The sequence below is a fragment of the Aotus nancymaae genome, unplaced genomic scaffold (assembly GCF_030222135.1).
Source record: "Aotus nancymaae isolate 86718 unplaced genomic scaffold, 86718_ANA_hifiasm-v0.15.2.pri h1tg000022l_1, whole genome shotgun sequence".
NCBI classification, from domain to species: domain Eukaryota; kingdom Metazoa; phylum Chordata; class Mammalia; order Primates; family Aotidae; genus Aotus; species Aotus nancymaae.
The window spans coordinates 8544675-8549890 of record NW_026988435.1 but is presented as its reverse complement, the minus strand read 5'-3'; the positions used below and the strand labels follow the sequence as shown (position 1 = coordinate 8549890).

The following is a 5216-nucleotide window of genomic DNA, read 5'->3' as shown; positions in this document are numbered from 1 at the left end:
ACTGACCTACTTGCAAACATATCATTCACATTTTTAGTAACACACAAACTAAGAAGGAGGGCTTGAGAAAAGCAGCATTCCAGAAAGCATTGCTAGGAAATAAAGGATATCAGATTTGTCCTAACCAAATTCAAAGATACTTTGTAACTTAATGTCCAAATCACAACAATATTGTTTTCTCAACAAAAATAATTATAGTAACTCTCATGTTTTACTTAAAAATCAATTAAATTTATCATTTGTTTATTCACTCATCCATTCAATGAGAATTTGCTGAATGTTTACAGAGTTGTTCCCAAACTTGAGCTGGTATGAGAAGCACCAGGAGGGCTTGTTCAATCACAAATTTTTAGGCCCACACCCTAGAGCTTCTTTTCTTTTCTTTTTTTTGGCTCCCCATCTGGGAATCGAACCCCGGTCTCCCGCATAACATACAGCTTCTGATTCTGTGAATTTCTAACAAGTATGCAGACTGTGCTAATGCTACTACTCCAGGCACTGTACTTGAAAGCCACTGACTCTGAATATGATAGACATTATACTATTTTGGAGACTATAATGAATTTCGTACTGTTTTTCCCCTAGAAACTTACATATTGTTGGTCAATCACAATGACTAATGTCAGGTTCACTACTCCAAAGGTCAAGCTGAGGTCCAGAGGGAGTGGTAGATGAGCAGAAAGAACATTTTGGGGGGTTGGACCTAGGCAGGTGAAAGATGATTTTATTCAGCAGCAGCTCTCCTCAACAGCTTTGTCTCATACTGTCTGCCCTGTCTCAGCTACTTAGTCCAGTGGCTCCCACACAGAGCTGTGTGGTCAGCTCTCCCTTGCCTTCCGGGTCAGCAGTTTAACTCTTTCTGTCTCTGAGCACAAGCGAGCCAAGCTGTGTCCTGGCCCTCCCTTGTTTGTCTGCAAAAACAATCATTAAATGAATAAATGATTGTCAATCCCAAACAATCATTAAATGAATAAATGCTACTCTACGAGTTTGCCACATAATTCAGCAATTCCAGCAAAGGATATTCAAGTTTGAGATATGGGTAGCCCAGATCCAAAGAGCGGCATACATAGTGCGGACAAAATTTTAAAAGCAAAAACAGAAAGTGGTTATTCAGAATACAAGGGATACATCATAGAACTGCCTGATGTGAGTGCTACATTTAGCCAGATAGGGATCCTAGAAGCAAAATACTGAAATAAAGTTAGTTGAAAGAATAGATATGAAAATTCATTTTGATAAATTATTCTCAAAATGTGGTCCAGGGTCAGCAGGATCAACATCACCTAGACACTTGTAAGAAATTCATCCCCACCTGAGAACTACTGAATCAGAGACACTGGGTCTCAGTGTATTTTTAACAAGCCTTTCAGCTTCTTCCAAGCCAGATGAAGTTTGAGAACCACTGCTTTCGCTGAGGATAGGCATACCTTGTTTTATTGCATTTCACTTTATTGCTTTTTGCATGTATTGCATTTTTTACACATTGGAGGTGTGTGGCAACCCTGCATCAGGCAAGTCAATGGGTGTCATTTTTCCAGTAGCATGTGCTTATTTTGTGTCTCCAGGTCACATTTTGGTTATTCCAGTAATATTTTAAATTTTTATTATTATTATATCTGCTTTGGTGATCTGTGATCAGTGATCTTAGATTTACTATTGTAATTTTTTTCAGGTGCCAAAAATGCACACATATAAGATGGCAAACTTAACAAATAAATCCTGTGTGTTCTCACTGCTCCACTGACCGGTCATGCCCCCATCTCTCTCCCTTCCATAGAGTCCCCTTCTTCCCCAAAATGCAACAATATTAAAATTAGGCCAGTGAAAATCCTACAATGGTCTCTAATTGTTGCAATAAAAAGAAGAGTCTCCTATCTCTCATTTTAAATTAAAAGCGGCCGGGCGCGGTGGCTCACGCCTGTAATCCCAGCACTTTGGGAGGCCAAGGCGGGTGGATCACGAAGTCAAGAGATGGAGACCATCCTGGCCAACATGGTGAAATCCTGTCTCTACTAAAAGTACAAAAAATTAGCCAGATGTGGTGGTGCGTGCCTGTAGTCCCAGCAACTCAGGAGACTGAGGCAGAAGAATGGCTTGAAACCAGAAAACAGAAGTTGCAGTGAGCCAGGATCGCACCACCGCGCTCCAGCCTGGTGATACAGGGAGACTGTCTCAAAAAACAAAACAAAACAAAACAACCCCACACACCAAAAAAACAAAATTAAAAGCTGGAAGTGATGAAGCTTAGCGAGGAAGCTGTGTCAAAAGCAGAGACAGGCCGGGCGCGGTGGCTCACGCCTGTAATCCCAGCACTTTGGGAGGCCGAGGCGGGTGGATCACGAGGTCAAGAGATCGAGACTGTCGTCCTGGCCAACATGGTGAAACCCCGTCTCTACTAAAAATACAAAAAGTTAGCTGGGCATGGTGGCGTGTGCCTGTAGTCCCAGCTAATCGGGAGGCTGAGGCAGGAGAATTGCTTGAATCCGGGAGGTGGAGGTTGCAGTGAGCCGAGATTGCATCATTGCACTCCAGCCTGGGCAAAGAGTGAAACTCCATCTCAAAAAAATAAAAGATTACTGGTGAAGGTGACTACACTAAACAACAAACTTTCAATGTAGACAAAACATGTATTGAAGAATCTGCCTGTATTCATGAATAATATTCTACGGAAAGCATATATTTTACAAGCCTCCCTCCACTGGAGGGACTCAGGACAAAATCAGAGTTTACAGAAGACACAATTTATGCACCTAAAAAGTAGGGCTTAGAATGTTTTATTATTGAGGTATCTTCCAGTTTTGAAAGTCAGTGATTCTAGAAGTCTTTATTCCACATTTAGCCCACTGTAGACAAACACTTAAAATGAAATTTCTTCAAATCTCTTATTTTTATTAGAAAATAATTTAATTTCCTCTAAATTGCAGTCATCTTCCTTAGCTAAGAACTGATAATTGCAGGGTTAAACTAAACTGCTCTTACTGCATTAACATGGAGATAAGCATCATTTATCTCTACATATTACCTGGTTCTGTTTAAGGAAAATTTGTGCAGGATCTCCAATTTTTGGTTTAAATATTACAAAAACAAAAAAAGATACTCTGTAATGTTCCATAACAAAAGAAAAATCAAACTAAATGAACATAAAAACATTAGCTTAATATGTGGAAATCAGAAACAAGTTTCCAGGACCTCACCTAACAGATATTTAGAGTTTCATTAGAATCATCTGCCGGTGAAGTATTGCTTTGCTGTTCAAAATAAATGCTATAACAGCTTTCCAAATGATCTACATTGCCACCACAGATGATATATCTTTGCCAGTCACATCAAACTAGCTGGAGAAAAACATAAGTGCCAAAATGCATTTGCTAATGAATTATCTTAGGAGAGAAACCCAGAGACAGCAGCAAAGTAAATTTAAATTGGTGCCGCCACTGAGGTAGACAACTAGACAGCTGGGAATTATAGTTTGGCAGTGTTGGAGAGTGATAGAAACCAAGTGAGCATTCTAATGATCTAATGAGAGACAGACTAAGATTGGGTCAAAGATCAGGTGTCAAAAACTTGACAGAAAAGCTTCATTGGGTGTTAATAGTTGAGATAAGTAAGTAATTCAATGACGTTTAATGGTCAGATACAGATACTTTTATGTAATTCAATGACATGGTCAGTTACAGATACTTTTAATTTAGTTACTCTGTAAAGTTCACTTATGGGCAGAACTACATGATCCTAAAACACTTAAATTTACCAAATAGAGATGATCCAAATTATCTAGGACTTCCTCCACCTTGCTTTGAGACAAGAACCACTTCCTCATATTGTGTTTGGAAATGGGAGGATTGATTTTCCTAAGAGAGGGTTTGGGTTCATCAGCGCTGGTCCTATAGTCTTTGTCCAGAATGCGTCGGTAGGTTTAAAACAATAAGGTACTCAGAAAATGAAGGCCTGAGCTGAAAACAGAGTAAAAACATGATTATTTGTGTGTACTCAGGTGTTTGTTACATAAACCTGGGATTAACATACCTTGGTCATAAAGTTTAATAGATATCAATTTGATCTTAGTAGTCTGCAAATAAGTTATAATAAAGACACAAATAGTATATTTAGGATCTATCATTTGGCTATGTAGAAGGTTGAAAACAATGTATTCTGTGTAAGCATTTCATAGTTTTTAAACTGAAGGCTTGTTCATCATGCACTCACCAACCGTGAGATTTACAATATACATAGCATGCTCTTGTGGCTTTATATCCAAGCAGAATCAGATTTTTTTAAGTACAAATGCTTTTATATTCAGCACCTGTAAAGTTATCAGATATTTGAAAAGTTTTTAAACCTGAACCAAAGGGTTTAATTTCAACAACTTAGCTAGGAATAGGTGAAATCCTACCCACTTAATAGAGTTCTGCAAATTAGTAACAAAGTATAAAATGAAAGGAAGGGTCTCTTGGAGATTTGAAATTCTTCTGTTGAGGGTCCTGTCTTCTTTATTCAAGAAGTTTGTAGTCATTTTAGAATTCACTCAAGAACCAACTCCTTAATTTAGACATCACGAAACGAGTCATGGCAAAAAAAAATACAAAAAGAGAACCACCACCACATCGAAAAGGATGAAGAGCCACAGGTCCAACCAGTAGGAGTGTTTGGGAAGCCCGTTTGCTCCTGATTGAGGCCACACATCAAGGTTCCGCCTCCCTGCCCAGCTCAAGCCTCGCAGCTCAGGCACCATTTCTACCATCAACACCCGGCACGTCCACCTCCATCTCGCTCCTGCAACTTCCTAACAACCCTAGAACCTGAAAATGCCTCGGTTCCCGGACTATGGCGTCCAGATTCTTTAATATTTGTTTTTAGTTGGTATACCTGTCTATAACAAAAATTATGTAATTGCCTTTCCAATACAATTATCTTTGAAAAACATCTTAACCAAATTTTTGCTCTCAAAACACATATTTTTGTTGTTGTTTCAACTATGAAACTTTCTTCACATATTGGAGTCATGACTATTATGATAATTTGCAGTCTTCACTATTGGCATATTGTGGGACCTAGACAGGAGAAATATCTGGATGCTGACTTTGTCTTGTGGGCTTACAGTGGTCACAGACATTGATACTAATAATATAATAGCATGGCATGGTTAGTCATCTAAATGAACTACCAAGAAAATGAATTGTTTACCAAGTAAAATTAATGCAATGCTATAGTAA

The 5216-nt window shown here is 38.7% G+C and overlaps 1 pseudogene; it reads right to left on the bottom strand.

The window, feature by feature from the left end:
• Window positions 1-4567: 4567 nt before the first annotated feature.
• Window positions 4568-4769, bottom strand: LOC105718821 (uncharacterized protein C4orf3 homolog; annotated as a pseudogene).
• Window positions 4770-5216: the final 447 nt, after the last annotated feature.